A 16,416-nucleotide genomic window follows, 5' to 3' on the forward strand; every position below is an offset into this window, starting at 1 on the left:
GAGGAATAATTTTATTACTGAACAACAACAACAACCATGTTCTCAATGAACCCAAAATACTCATTAATATCAAAGCTGAATGCTTTTGGAAGTAGTTTTTAGTTTGTTTTTAGTTTTAGCTAATTTAGGGGGATATCTGTGTGTGCAAGTGACTGTTACTGTGCATAATTATTAGGCAACTTAACAAAAAACAAATATATACCCATTTCAATTATTTATTTTTTACCAGTTAAACCAATATAACATCTCCACATTCACAAATATACATTTCTGACATTCAAAAACAAAACAAAAACAAATCAGCGACCAATATAGCCAGCTTTCTTTGCAAGGACACTCAAAAGCCTGTCATCCATGGATTCTGTCAGTGTTTTGATCTGTTCACCATCAACATTGCGTGCAGCCAATACGTTCTCACTCCCAACTCGTCAAACGTGTGACGCATGGTCAGGCTCCCTCTGCTGCACTTATGGACGCGCAGGGTACCCCTCTCGCGTCGGGAATTGACGTGAAGGGTCCTCCGATTGAAGAGATTGCTGCGGAAGTGCCTGTTGTCGGTATATTTAGACATTTTCCAAATCACATTGTAGTGACGTATACAGAACACAATAAATTATATAATGTAAACAACTACCTGAAAAACAGGTAGAACAATACTTTTGTATCGTTTATTGCATTTACGGAGGGAGTGATGTATGCTGGGTAATGGCACAGCTAGCTACTGGGTGACTTTATTCACCTGCTTCGGCTGTTATCAGTCCATACAATGGGCGTTATTAGCACAAATCAGTCCCATAGATATGGGCCATCTCCTGCTAGATTGTTCAGAAGGTTGTTCTCATCCATCCAGATGGAGGATCACTAACAGGAGCGTGGGAAGACTCCAGAATCCACTCTGGCTGGAATCCGGTGGATATGCAGTGTGTACAGGTAAGACCATTTAAATGGACAGCATTTATAGAATGACTATTAAAAGTCAGCGAGTGTCAGTAATGTTAATGTGGTTATCTTAGTAATACACCGAGTGCTAATATAACAGCTTTAAGATGCATTTGTAGATATTATTACGTGTTTTACCGTCTTTATGGTGCTAGCTTAAAGTTACGGTGTAAACGTTAGCTTATATTGGAGTAAAGCTGTTACTGGTTAAACGATGTTAGCACAGAAATATTAGCTTCTGTCATGACTGATGAAGTTACTAGTTAATAAAGTTTCCAGTAAAGTGTTTAATCGCAGCCACAGATTGACAGCAAATATCTCGATTAGCTTCAGTGCATCTATAATAAATATGTGCAAGTTTCAGTGCTTCGTTTAAACTGTATGATACTTATACTGACCCAGGGTCAGTGTAAAATACAATCCTAGCTGTGTGAACAAAGCCTGGCTCCTTTAATCCTGCATGACAAACCTCAGGATGCAGGTTATTATTACTCTTTCCTGCTGGCACACCTGTCACACCTGAGAGTCAGCTAGAAACTTACAGTGACGTGGACATCATGCAAAGACTGCCAGACTCTGTAATACTGCAAATGATCAGTGACTCAGGTTATCACTAAACTTTAAATAGTACCTCTGTGTCTCTGTGTGCTGAACATTTAGGATTGAGTCAGGCTGCATTGACTGTGGGACTTTAATGTGTTAAAAGCAGGTTGAAGACGGCTCAGAAACATTTGAAGATTCAAATTTAGCATTATGGCTGCTGGTGGTTTGTAAAGCCTCTACTCAGCTGTATTTTTGTTACTAATTTATGTTTGTTGTTGTTTAACACAGATTTCAGAAGAGCAAATATGCTTAATAGTTTAACTAGATTTCATTTGTCAGTGTGGGACTGCTGAGTCACCTGAAGAACTCATTTCATTCATTCTCCACATGATGTTCATATACAGAAATGTTTCACAGGAACTGATTTCTCCCAAAGGGTGAACTAGTGTGTTTCCATAGATTTCCTCTGTATGAATGTACTTTTAAATGAAGGCAAGTGTTTGTCCTTTTTTGTTCCTCAGGTACAGTACGTGATATCAAGGGCAGGCGGTCAACACTGGGGGAAGACAAGAAGCAGACGTACTTCCAAGAGGGAGCTGCAGTGAGGTCAGAGGTCAGAATCTGAAACAGCTCAGGTTTATATTTTAGAGGTTATAAAAAATCAAAATGTATTTATAAAGAAACCTTTAAATAATAGTCATAATTATGATTATTATAAGAAATATCAAACATTTAAGTGTTAGCCCTGCGATAAACTGGCAGCCTGTCTTTGTCCTGTATCAGCTGGGATAGGCTTCATCCTCCCGCAACCCTGAATTGGATACATTGTACTCCAATTATGTAATCTGATCATTTACAAACTCAAGGTATCTAATCAAAATGTAAGTAATAATTATAAAATGGGAAAGCAGAAATAAGTGTGACATGAATGTAAATGTGTTAGCTGACATAGAGGACAGCTACATGTAGTCTGAAAAACCTTTGTTGTCAAGTTTGCAGGTATATAAGCACGAGACATTCTTACATAGAAGAGACTGTAAAAGTCTGACTCAGTGAAGCATTATTGGTCCCGTCTGTTTGGATAAATATAGTAAGTTGATGTACGTCCATTTATTGACACATTTTCTTAAGTGCTTATCCAGTTCAGGATCACAGTGGAGCTGCAGCTGGATATGTTCAGTAAATAAACCTTACAAAAGTTAACAATAAACCTGCATCCATGTACGTTGTTGTCCACAGGATGAGAAAATCAAACTGGAAGACTGTGTAACATGTTAATAAATGTTTGTGTGTTTATGCCTGTGTCTTTCACAGGAGGCGCTGGAAGGTTTCCCTAATAGTTCCTGGTGAATCAAAGCAGAACCATAAAGGTTGCTGGACTGCATGATGGCCTTACCCCTGAGCAGTCATCCTGTTAAAGGAGGAACCAGTTAGAAGCTGTTTTCAAAGTAGCTGAGCAGATTTCATCTCACGTAAGCAATTAACTGTTTGTTCATCTGTTCTGCCACTTAAAGAGCATTTAAGGACGTCTTTTGAGTGTCCAGTTGAATTAATTCTACTGGCTCTCATAGTCATTTGTTATTATAGACATATTTTTCATGTTCATCCAGCTATTTAGTAAATTCTATCTATTTAGTAATATCCGTCAGCTATAAAATGTAATATAAATATAAAAATATCTAAATATCTCCTGTCCTTTATGTTTTAATGATGTAAGTCTGTTATCGTATTCCAAAGATGCCGCCATAGCTCTCTGCAGCTGTAACACTTTCACACTTTGCAAATCATTCCATGTTTTTGATAGTTATGAAGACAGAATATGTTTCTAAGGTCATGCTAGGCGGTTGCTATGGTGGTTGGTGTGGACTTGGGTGGACCGCGTCCGATTCCTGTTATTAGCTGTCCGCCGTAGGGAGGCTGCGTTCCATTTACAAGTAGTGACCGTCTGCCGCAACTCGAACTCAAACCCTGCTTTGTTCTTTAATTATAGGCCTTTTATAGCCGTTCATGACACGCACACACACACATAAAGCACTTTGCCTCACCATGAGAATGCAAGTTTACCTAACCTAACCTTAAAGTATCTGATATAGGATAGAAAAATGAAGCAACCAGAGATTTAATGATGAAGACTCTGGGTTCTGTAGTTCACGTTTTACAGTCCTTAATGACTCTTTGCATATGATTTATTGAAGAGGGGTTTAGAATGCACTTTACATTTAGACTGTTGCTGTTTAATTTTTTACATTGTTGCCGTGTTATGTCATGAATAAGGTTCACCTGCTGGGGGTTTGATGGATCAGCTGGACAATACAGTCAAAGTCAGACTTCATTCATCATATGCAAGAATCCTAGTTGGATTTTTGTTGTCACTCATGTTTTTGAACCAAATATTGAAAACAATTCTGACAGACTGGATACCTAGTCAGGGTGTACATTACCTTGTACTCAAGCATCCCAGGACAGAGCCCTGCCCCACCATGAGCCTGGGTGGATACGTGGTTATTAATATAAAATGACCAATACTGAATATGAATATTTCATGAAAATTGAATTATAATACAAATTAGTAATAAGGGTTTCTCTGCGCCCTTATCTACCCCATACTCAAAGAGCTGCGGGTAGAGAGGGTGACAGGAGAGGATGGCACTGAAGAGAAGATGCTCGGTTTCTGGAGTCTCCTGGTCCTGTCAGTATTAGTAGGATGTATCTGCTGTGTCTTCTCGTGGATGCTCACCTACCTTGACTCGTTCCAGCCTGGTATGGATTTCCCAACACTGCGGACAGTGGCCCACGTCAGAGACGTTTAATATTGATTACATATTTCTGAATTGCTAACCCTAACCCTAGCTCAACAGACCACAATGCCCTGGACTGTCAGTATTATTACATGCTGTGAACATAAGTAGCTTTGATCACAGTTTATGTTGTAAAAGAGAAGGAATATTGAAAAAAAGATCAACATTGTGATATTATTTCTTCCAAACTGACCAGAAACATGCTTGTCAGACTCTCACAGCAAAGGATCAGACTCACTGTGCATGCTCAGGCCAATGATGTTTGTTAGATTGTCAGTTGTTTAGTGCTTCTGTACAGTTAGGGTCACCGTCTCTATTTCAGAATAATTAATATGCGGAAAACACTAAAAGTTGATTGTCTTCCAATATTCTAGGATAATTAAAAAACTTTGACTTTGTAAGTACATATTATTAGTCCTAATGCCAGTATGATTCTTCATAACTCCTGCTTTGAAATACTGAACTTTAAAATTGACCTGATGAAAGATCATTTACAGTGGCACTCTGTCAGGATCATTCTGACTGTAAGATCACTGTATTAATCTGAATCCTTCTGAAATGTGCTGTGAATGAATGCTGATGCAACTCACTGTGGGAAAGCTGTTAATAAAATGAATCTGTGACACATGCAACACATTCACAGAGGAAGAGGACACAAAGGGAGGACACGCAGAGGCTGTGTTGAAGTCAGAAATCCAAATCTTTATTAAAAAACAGGCGGCAGTTACAAACAGGAAGACAAGCAGTCCATCAAACAGTCTACAGGGTCAAACATACAGAGAATTCAAACAGCAGTAAAAAATAACTGGACACTGAAAAACATAAAGCAATGTGTGACGCAATAAAAGGAAGCAGCACAGTATATTCACTGAATTATCATCAATTACAAAAGAGAAAAACGACGATTTCTAAGGATTATTTTCTTAAATGCAGTTAGAGTGTGGCTGGTAAAGATGGAAACATACAGAATGTAAACTGTGTGAGTTTGTGAACTTTGTTAGTAACAAATGAGGTAAAACAAACACAACCAAAACAGACAAAACACAGAACGAGGCTCTCAGTATTCATTAATAATTAGAAAGAAACATTCTGGTCGTGGATTTTTACAGTCTTAGTTCCGCTCGCTGTCATCATTATAATCATCATGATCAATGGCGAGGTCCTGAGGTGGGTGGGGCTGTCTCTGGTGATGTCACCATGAAGGAACAGCATCTGGCACGTGTTGGTGAAACATCTCAGTACACTGGTGTAGTTTCCTCTCCAGCTGTTTGACATGTGACACTTGAACATTAAGGGGAAGAAGAAGAAACAGTGTTAGGTCAGGTGACCACATGGTTTCTAAAGTAACTGACAGGAAGTAACCAGGCCGTTAGAAATGGATGGCATGTGTTTAGAGTTACTGGAGTTGGGTAACTCTACTTACCAAAAGCAGAAGCACACAGATGAAGGATCAGATGCTGAATGTTGCAGGAACATGCTCATGTGTGGTGGTCATTCAGTGCTGCTCCGGCAGGTTAGACAGTCCAAGACTGATATGCTGCCCATCTGAGAGTTTGAAAACATACATGAAAAGATTTATTTTGTATTACAGTCAAAGTTGGATGTTCATTTTTGTCCTTTAAAAATGTTTGTGTATTTGAAAGCACTAACATTTAAGGATGACTTGGATTGTCTCCTTTAAAGGGGAGACAAGTGTATCCACTGATCCACGTCACTTTACCTGGATGATGACTCCTCTCCCCCTCACTCAGAAACACTCCTAATATAACCAAGCAAATAAATAATATTGAAGATTTACTTACATCATTACAAAAGCATCAAAAATATCTCCCTTTGATTCTATTTCTCCATTCCTGCTGAACATCAGGCAACAAATATCTCAATAAATCACAGTAAAATGTAAAGCACATGTTTTCTCTGCTTTGTCTAACCTCTGCAGAGCCTCTGTCAAGAAAAGCATATCTGTAAGCATAAAACAAATATACATTTTATAACACGTCACTGGACAAACCTCGGTCAGTTGATTTCCTCTGTGCAGTGCAGACGAACATCAGTCAGCAAGTGACTCTGCTGGTTCTTCTGAGGAAACACCACCGTCTCTCCACACCGTCACCATCTGTGAGCACAAACTGCCGCGCTGCTCTGCCAGCATGTATGAATCACATATCACACACAGGGGTGAAGAAACATTAGAGCTCAACTTTGGATACTTTAGATCTAAACAGATCAAAGCAGCTCTTAGCTTCAACAATCAGTGAGCAGACAAACAATGATACCAAACTGATTCTGTATGAATACAATATGGTATTTTCAATACAGGTGTCAAATTAATTTATTAAAACTAATACAGATATATGTACATTTTTTTTTGATAAATTAGTTTGCTAAATTATAAGAATATATTTTTTTTTTTCATTTAACAATTGCAACTGAAAGAAATTAAATATTGAACAAAAATATATTGTCACATTCTGAGCATGCTCAGCACGCTGACAGACTTGAAGTTGCTACAGATTTTAAGAAGTGATAATTATAGGGAAGAAACTTCTCTTTTTCATCCGTTTAATCAAACATTTGATGCCTCAGCTGTCTCAGTCTATAGCGTTCTGCAACTACAACTAACCTGAGGCTTGGATTTGGCTGCAGGTGCCCTTGTACATCCTTCTCAGCAGCACACATGTGGGTACCATTTAATCACACTTCTTCCTGAGCTTTGCTTCATCACAAGACCAAAGGTGGCATCCCGTGTCACAGTCTTATCATCATCCAGAAGAAACATTTGAAGAAACATCATGGAGAAGAAACATTTACGCGCCTCCTGGTTTTGTTTTGTGATCCTGCAAAAAGACTGAGGACAACAAAGCCCAGAGAACACGAGATACACAACATCCAACATTCAGACTCAACAGCCTCCATAAATGAAGAGCACCAGGTTGGTTCAGTTATAGTAGATATGAGCATACTTGACATTACGGGGTATGAATAATAATCAAGAGACAAACTTTAAAGATGCAGAGCAAGATGTCCCATCATCAGACTGTAAACAAACATCCACCAGGCTTCTTTGTTGCCAAAATTGATGATTCTCCCATCAGGGATCAGTAGAGTGTATTAACCTGTGGTATAAGCAGCAGTCACTGAAATATTACTGTTTCAGACAAGAAATCTAGCACATAAAAGCCAGGGTGGGAGGGATATCTGCAAACTGACTTACCTCTGCAAGTGTGAAGCTCAACAAAAATCTGACTCTCCAGTCACAGACAAACAAAAACTGCAGCTGGGAGATAGAAAACGCTGTCTGGGTCTTGCTGGATGTTGCTGGTCAGAGTCCCACATTAACAGAGTGCTTCTTGGTCCCACTGACCCATGTGGACAGTGACTGTGGAGAACTGTTCTGGAAAACAGAAAAGAGAATTAAAATAACAAAAAGCCAAACAGGATTTCCACAAAGACTCTCTTGGGATCAGCAATCAAAAAAATCACTGGTTCATATTTCAATTAAATATGAACAGGTTCCTTAAATGTACGCAGTTCAGATCTGATTTAATTTAATTTCCTTCACACAGCACATTCGTCCAGGCTGACAGGTAAACATCGAATTAATCTCAGGTAACATGACTCATAGTAGAGATTCAGTAAGAAAGATTGCTAGCTCTAATATTATTACCACACAATCCAAGGACACACCAACAGCTCAGATTTGTAGAACTATTTAAACAAATGTCTTCTGAATATTCAATTCATGTTCACAGTGGGAGGGTGGGGGGGTGTCGTGGAATTTTTTAAATAAAGTCTGCAACACAGAAAGAGCTGTGATCAAGCTATTTATTACTGCGCCAACACACATCAAACATCATGTCAGCGCTGCCACAGAAGTGGTGCTCCTACTCCTTTATGCATTCCAAGGAAGAGGGAGGAAGTTACAAACTGATCCTACCACACTTCACGTGTCTCGCTATGAAACCTAACGGATCAATGGTTATGCTGTTTTGTGCCCTTGGCCTTATCAGCACCTGTAAAGGGAGTTGTTTTCTCAAACTGCTGACGCTGAAGTAAGTTCATCTAGTTTTAGAAACTTTCACTGAACAGTCTATAACAGTGTCACAACTAAGCATATGCATAAGCACTTAAATGCTTTAAATGAGAATAACAGAAAATTTCTATTACAGAGGCTAGAGCCTGTCCCAGTAGTCATAGGTAGAGCACACCTGGACAGGTCACCAGTCTGTCAGAGGACTAACACAGAGACAGACATCAGAGTAACAAATCTATTTAAAATTAATGTAAGTTTGCTGCAGCTGTATGTATGAACATGTGTTTCTGTGCTCACAGTCCATCTCTCAGGAACCTGCAGTTCACTTTTAGTCAACTTTAAACAGACCTCACAAAAGGCTGATGTGGCTGGATCAGTAGTCTGATTTAAGTATGATACCTTTGGCCAGGGATTAATCTGGTGCATTGCTTCACTGCAGTCTTACGTATTTTCCCCACACCTGAATATACAAGTAACAGCTTCAGCTGATGCAGCCTGACTCAATCCTAAATGTTCAGCACACAGAGACACAGAGGTACTATTTAAAGTTTAGTGATAACCTGAGTCACTGATCATTTGCAGTATTACAGAGTCTGGCAGTCTTTGCATGATGTCCACGTCACTGTAAGTTTCTAGCTGACTCTCAGGTGTGACAGGTGTGCCAGCAGGAAAGAGTAATAATAACCTGCATCCTGAGGTTTGTCATGCAGGATTAAAGGAGCCAGGCTTTGTTCACACAGCTAGGATTGTATTTTACGTATTTTCCCCACACCTGAATATACAAGTAACAGCTTCAGCTGATGCAGCCTGACTCAATCCTAAATGTTCAGCACACAGAGACACAGAGGTACTATTTAAAGTTTAGTGATAACCTGAGTCACTGATCATTTGCAGTATTACAGAGTCTGGCAGTCTTTGCATGATGTCCACGTCACTGTAAGTTTCTAGCTGACTCTCAGGTGTGACAGGTGTGCCAGCAGGAAAGAGTAATAATAACCTGCATCCTGAGGTTTGTCATGCAGGATTAAAGGAGCCAGGCTTTGTTCACACAGCTAGGATTGTATTTTACGTATTTTCCCCACACCTGAATATACAAGTAACAGCTTCAGCTGATGCAGCCTGACTCAATCCTAAATGTTCAGCACACAGAGACACAGAGGTACTATTTAAAGTTTAGTGATAACCTGAGTCACTGATCATTTGCAGTATTACAGAGTCTGGCAGTCTTTGCATGATGTCCACGTCACTGTAAGTTTCTAGCTGACTCTCAGGTGTGACAGGTGTGCCAGCAGGAAAGAGTAATAATAACCTGCATCCTGAGGTTTGTCATGCAGGATTAAAGGAGCCAGGCTTTGTTCACACAGCTAGGATTGTATTTTACACTGACCCTGGGTCAGTATAAGTATCATACAGTTTAAACGAAGCACTGAAACTTGCACATATTTATTATAGATGCACTGAAGCTAATCGAGATATTTGCTGTCAATCTGTGGCTGCGATTAAACACTTTACTGGAAACTTTATTAACTAGTAACTTCATCAGTCATGACAGAAGCTAATATTTCTGTGCTAACATCGTTTAACCAGTAACAGCTTTACTCCAATATAAGCTAACGTTTACACCGTAACTTTAAGCTAGCACCATAAAGACGGTAAAACACGTAATAATATCTACAAATGCATCTTAAAGCTGTTATATTAGCACTCGGTGTATTACTAAGATAACCACATTAACATTACTGACACTCGCTGACTTTTAATAGTCATTCTATAAATGCTGTCCGTTTAAATGGTCTTACCTGTACACACTGCATATCCACCGGATTCCAGCCAGAGTGGATTCTGGAGTCTTCCCACGCTCCTGTTAGTGATCCTCCATCTGGATGGATGAGAACAACCTTCTGAACAATCTAGCAGGAGATGGCCCATATCTATGGGACTGATTTGTGCTAATAACGCCCATTGTATGGACTGATAACAGCCGAAGCGGGTGAATAAAGTCACCCAGTAGCTAGCTGTGCCATTACCCAGCATACATCACTCCCTGCGTAAATGCAATAAACGATACAAAAGTATTGTTCTACCTGTTTTTCAGGTAGTTGTTTGCATTATATAATTTATTGTGTTCTGTATACGTCACTACAATGTGATTTGGAAAATGTCTAAATATACCGACAACAGGCACTTCCGCAGCAATCTCTTCAATCGGAGGACCCTTCACGTCAATTCCCGACGCGAGAGGGGTACCCTGCGCGTCCATAAGTGCAGCAGAGGGAGCCTGACCATGCGTCACACGTTTGACGAGTTGGGAGTGAGAACGTATTGGCTGCACGCAATGTTGATGGTGAACAGATCAAAACACTGACAGAATCCATGGATGACAGGCTTTTGAGTGTCCTTGCAAAGAAAGCTGGCTATATTGGTCGCTGATTTGTTTTTTTGTTTTTGAATGTCAGAAATGTATATTTGTGCAGCAACCACAGCCTCCCAGACACTGTTCTTCAGAGAGGTGTACTGTTTTCCCTCCTTGTAAATCTCACATTTGATGATGGACCACAGGTTCTCAATGGGGTTCAGATCAGGTGAACAAGGTGGCCATGTCATTAGTTTTTCTTCTTTTATACCCTTTCTTGCCAGCCACACTGTGGAGTACTTGGACGCGTGTGATGGAGCATTGTCCTGCATGAAAATCATGTTTTTCTTGAAGGATGCAGATTTCTTCCTGTACCATTGCTTGAAGGTGTCTTCCAGAAACTGGCAGTAGGACTGGGAGTTGAGCTTGACTAATACCTTAGAAAACCAGTCTTGAGATATTTCTTGGCCCAGTCTTGACGTTTCAGCTTGTGCGTCTTGTTCAGTGGTGGTCGTCTTTCAGCCTTTCTTACCTTGGCCATGTCTCTGAGTATTGCACACCTTGTGCTTTTGGGCAGTGATGTTGCAGCTCTGAAATATGGCCAAACTGGTGGCAAGTGGCATCTTGGCAGCTGCACGCTTTACTTTTCTCAATTCATGGGCAGTTATTTTGCACCTTGGTTTTTCCACATGCTTCTTGCGACCCTGTCGACTATTTTGAATGAAACGCTTGATTGTTCGATGATCACACTTCAGAAGCTTTGCATTTTTGAGACTGCTGCATCCCTCTGCAAGATATCTCACTATTTTTGACTTTTCTGAGCCTGTCAAGTCCTCCTTTTGACCCATTTTGCCAAAGGAAAGGACGTTGCCTAATAATTATGCACACCTGATATAGGGTGTTGATGTCATTAGACCACACCCCTTCTCATTACAGAGATGCACATCACCTAATATGCTTAATTGGTAGTAGGCTTTCGAGCCTATACAGCTTGGAGTAAGACAACATGCATGAAGAGGATGATGTGGACAAAATACTCATTTGCCTAATAATTCTGCACTCCCTGTACAGCATCAGGGTATTAAAATGCATTTCCATCTTAGAAAGCCCAGCAGGAGTTCTCATCACTGTTTAAATAATGAATGTAAATTAATGAAGCAATAATTGTACTGTTTACCTCATAATCATTGCAGAACAGAGGGTGAAATAATTGTTTCTATGATTATATAACTATATATAATGATTATTGTTTTGGGGTTGTTTTTAGTTTAAATCAGGACTTCTGTGTTGTGTTTTCCATGCTGCTAAAAATCAAGTTATGCTTAAACACCTAGTTTGTACGACATGAGTGCCAGAAGTGACAGCTGCCCTAATTCTGATGTCAGAAATGTGTGTTGAGCAAGCAGATGTTCTGGGTCATACCTTCTCATCTGCTAATCAGCAGGGTTTTAGCAGTAAATATTACAGATGTATGGTCTTTGGCTGCTTGTTACCACCACGAGAACTGTATTTTCAGCTCAAGTAACTGAAACCTTTAGTCTCAGGAACTTTTTCTGGGAATTCAAGAATACCTTGAGACTGCTCATTATCTGTGTTTTCACATGCTCATGAAAGGATTTGCATGCACATCACAAAACAAATATAACTATGTTTTTTACCAAAGCACAATCAGGAATTCTAATATCTATCAGCATGCATGCAGGAAAAAAAAACCCTCCATGTTACAGTCTTCTTCACCTAAATTTGGGGTTCGCTTTTCATCACTTCTTACAAACTAATCCAGCTGCTTTTTTTTATGTTTTTTTATGTTTCAGCTTGCCAAACAATGAGGGCCATTGTGAAAGTAGCCAATATATCCTTGATTTCTTAAAACTCATTGTTGCAGCTGGAGGAAGTACCAAAGTGACTTCCCCTTAGACTGATTTTTAGTTTTAGTCCCCTTGTTTTCCTAAGAGTTATCGATTCTGTAACTATTTAAATAATGTAAACTAATGTAAGTCTTTTGGCCACAACCAACCAACCTATTGACCTCACATTCTGTACTGGCACAAGATGCCACTAAACATGTTCTAAAATCTTTAAGCACTTATTTTTCAAAACCAGCTTTGCAGACAGCGTTAAATCCATGCTAGTTCTTGAGAGCAGGGCTCCATAGTGTAAATTAGACTTTATACATGTAGTGTTTTATGTTCACCACAACCCACATTAACAATTATCTTGCTCTAGGGTAGCACTGCTAACCATTGCACCACTCTACCACCCAGAATAGAGTGCATCGAAAAAAGACTACACATTGAAAAAGGCAGGTCATTTTTAGCCTTGAAAGTGTTGTATTCAAATATGTCCCAATAGCTCTCCTGACTCGTGTTATCTACAGATATGCCAGAAAATTGGCTCTCTGCATGGTGAAAATGTAATCAGTGTTATGTTGAATATATATTACCAAAAACAATATATTCAGAAATGCAATACAGGGACCATAAACAAAACTTCTGGACACCCCTTAATCCTCGAGGCCTCCTGTTTTTAAATGTCCAACTTACAGTAACAGCATTGAAAAAGCAAAAAAAGCAGCCTGCTACACATCAACACATACACAACATGCACACATCCTGCAGATCCCTGCAGCAGGGACCTTTTAACATGGGTATGATTGGATGTCCGTGTCAGCTCTGTTTTGTCTTTAATAGAGGTTGTTATTTTGTGCACAGATATGTACACACTGCTGCGAGGTTAATACATAGGTTGCTGTGTAATGAGCTCCCAGATTTACATTTCAGAACCACGGTTGTCTTGGTGATAACGTTTTATGTGTTGTTATACGTTCTGGACAAAATGTCTCCCAGCAGTAACAGTGCAGTGGTTTCTGTGTTAACAGATTGTCTTCAGCTGACCACCTGCCTTCTGCAATTTGCCTGATTGGAACCAATTTGCAAATTGCTTGAGATAAACACACACACGCACACACACGCACACACACACACTCTGAAAATGCCAACATTTGTCAAAGTTCATTCACTTACCAAATTACAATAAATAAAGGTGTATTTCAACCGCATAAATAAAGCAGCTTCAGTATAAATTCTGTTCTTTTCTATTATTTATTTTATTCACATCAGAAGCACCCTCTTGCTCTGTGTAATATGGATGCAGTTGGCTTTTGCTGTGTGTGTGTGTGTGTGTGTGTGTGTGTGTGTGTGTGTGTGTGTGTGTGTGTGTGTGTGTGTGTGTGTGTGTGTGTGTGTGTGTGTGTGTTGTAAGTGAAGCAGTCTAGTCAGATCTAATCAGATGGTGTCTTTAACCTGCCTTTTGGCAAGGTGATTGCTTGACTCCACATACTCAGAGACGGTGCCTCTACATACACAAATGCACAAATGTGATCACAGTTTTATTTCTGAACATGTATTTCATCTATTTTAATTATTCTCAAGTGTTTTTATAAATTTTACATTTTATAAATTTTGTTCATATCTTTTGCATTGACCAAGGGTTCGTTCTTACTGAGCTGAGCTGATAGACAAGTTATTAACTGATAAAATAACCTCCTCCTTCCAGAGTCTTAAAATGACCAGAGTATACAAAAATTAGGCATGTCCTTTATTCCTTATAAACTGTGACTAGAAACTGAGCCCATAATGTTATCAGAAAATGTTTACAGAGATCACAGAGCAGAGATGCCAAGATCTGGGTTTCTTTCTCATTATGCAGATTTAAGAGACACTGGCTTCAGTTTTCAGGCTTGGATGTTACATCTACCATTACCATCCCAAGAGATGGTGACCACACAAAAATCTTACAGGTCAAAGATTTTACATGCACTTACTCACATGAACCCTAATGTTTTCCTAAATCTAACCAAGCAGATTTATCATCATTGATTTGTTCATCAAGCTCTTCTACAGCAGACTTCATGCTTCCCTTTATGCTGCAACCTTACATGAAGTGGAATCCATCGACAACAAAAGTCTTAAATGACTTTCTTTTGAAACATTTTCTGGTGTTTGCATGTTGTTTTAACAAACTACATGCCACTACTATATAATATGGATAAAGTCTTGCCAACAAAGTCTCAGTATACTAAAAAGACATATTCACAGGCTGAGGGGTATTTTTTTCCTTTTAATGTTGATAAATGCTAAACTAAAAATCTGATTTGTTCTGTTCTGTGTCAGACTATGTAGTAAAACAAATGCTAGAAAGTCAGATACACAATACAGCTCAATAAATGAAATCTGATAAATCCCTGTTACTGATCTGCCTTATATGCAGTTGTCAATCATCAGTCACTCTCAACACAGCTGAAATCTCTAGTAGATAGTAGAAGGCCAAAGGTGAAAAAGTAGACTAGTATTTTTCTTTTTAAGTACATTTAGATACATCATATGAACCCTTGCAGCAGCTGTGGGTTGTCCTTGCTAGTTGGAGAATGGGGGAGCATAGGCTGTTACTATAATCTCAATTTTAAAAAAAAACATGATTAGCAACACACCCCCCCCCCCCCCCCCCCGGTCCAAAAAGAAAAAAAAACAGTTGTCAGATGCTCTTTAGCTGCAACACTTTCTTTGGAGAAGAAAATTACATATTGCTTGTAATTACTATCACAAAATTGCAATATTAGTTTAGAATTCTTAAATACTCCTGATGTCACAAAATTTCCTCATATAAACTTCATAAATCATTCAACAGCTATGATCTTCATCATCTGTGTTGGTAGTCAGATAAGGAACAGTTTTGTTTTTTGTTTTTTACAGAATCCATTAAATATTTAAGAGAGAGATTTACAAAAGCTCCTCATTTTGCATGAAAAGAGTGCATCTTTGTTTGCTCTTTGTGGTTTGATGGTAAAGTTGTACACTTCTAGAAACATGTTGACATTTAGAAATGGCCAGATGCTGCTGGAGAAAAAAAAAGTGACACTTCTTAAAGTGCATTTCTACATCAACCCCTGTGATATGTGGTGACACTTGGACAATATAGGCCAGAGTCATCCTTAATCCAGTGCAATGTAGTTGGGGCCTGGAAGGAATGCCAAAGAGGAAAAACAACAGCAGAGACGTGATTTCTCACATTTACCCATTTCTACCTACTTTTCCCCCAACATCCCATCTGTCTGTTTTTCTCAGTCGCTTCACTTTTGAGATACTTTTTTAAATTGTTGTTGTTGTTGTTTGTTTTTTTTCCCTTTTTTAATTTTTTTTTCCCATGATAGGAAATTTGGCTTACATGCATAGGTTTCGGTTTGTTATGTAATATGTGATGAGGAATTTTTCAAAATTTTCACAGTATATTTGAAATAATGTAAATGAATAAATAAAGCAGTCACAGCAATGGAGCAGAATGTAATGAGCTCTTATTAAAAATTAGTCACTATAGACTTTATAGGGCAGGGATAGCTCAGTAGGTAAAGTGGTCGCCCCATGATCGGAAGGTCGGCGGTTCGAATCCACTTAACGGCTACCCTGAGGTACCCCTGAGCAAGGTACCGTCCCTACACACTGCTCCCCGGGCGCCTGCTTAGTGGGCTGCCCACTGCTTCACTGAGTGAATGGGTCAAATGCAGAGAAAAACAAGTAATTTCCCCATGGGGATCAATAAAGTATCCATTATTATTATTATTATTATTATTATTATAGCACAATTTGTAATGTTATCCAAATGTGCAGTGAGTATCACTGAAAACTCTACTGTACACTCTCCTGCTTCCTCAAGTGGCTGGTTTAAGACCTCAAGGACGGATTAAAAATCACACT

At 39.2% G+C, this 16,416-nt stretch overlaps 2 long non-coding RNA genes across 3 annotated transcripts; one reads left to right on the top strand and one right to left on the bottom strand.

Moving 5' to 3' along the window:
* Positions 1 to 409: 409 nt before the first annotated feature.
* LOC113032587 (uncharacterized) lies at positions 410 to 2,986 on the top strand. Of its 2 annotated transcripts, XR_013912741.1 has the most exons (4): positions 410 to 557; positions 851 to 930; positions 2,004 to 2,088; positions 2,797 to 2,986. It is a non-coding gene; the product is annotated as an uncharacterized LOC113032587 (long non-coding RNA). The 2 variants fall into 2 exon arrangements; XR_003273904.2 differs by lacking the exon at positions 410 to 557 and having other exon boundaries at positions 599 to 930; positions 2,004 to 2,095; positions 2,797 to 2,977.
* Positions 2,987 to 4,961: 1,975 nt separating this feature from the next.
* On the bottom strand, positions 4,962 to 10,356 carry LOC113032568 (uncharacterized). The gene is made up of 6 exons (XR_003273900.2): positions 10,113 to 10,356; positions 7,495 to 7,674; positions 6,292 to 7,396; positions 5,931 to 6,039; positions 5,704 to 5,825; positions 4,962 to 5,561 (listed from the first exon to the last, which is right to left on the bottom strand). It is a non-coding gene; the product is annotated as an uncharacterized LOC113032568 (long non-coding RNA).
* Between the last annotated feature and the right edge of the window lie 6,060 nt (positions 10,357 to 16,416).

Source organism: Astatotilapia calliptera, chromosome 2 (genome assembly GCF_964374335.1).
Source record: "Astatotilapia calliptera chromosome 2, fAstCal68.1, whole genome shotgun sequence".
NCBI lineage: Eukaryota > Metazoa > Chordata > Actinopteri > Cichliformes > Cichlidae > Astatotilapia > Astatotilapia calliptera.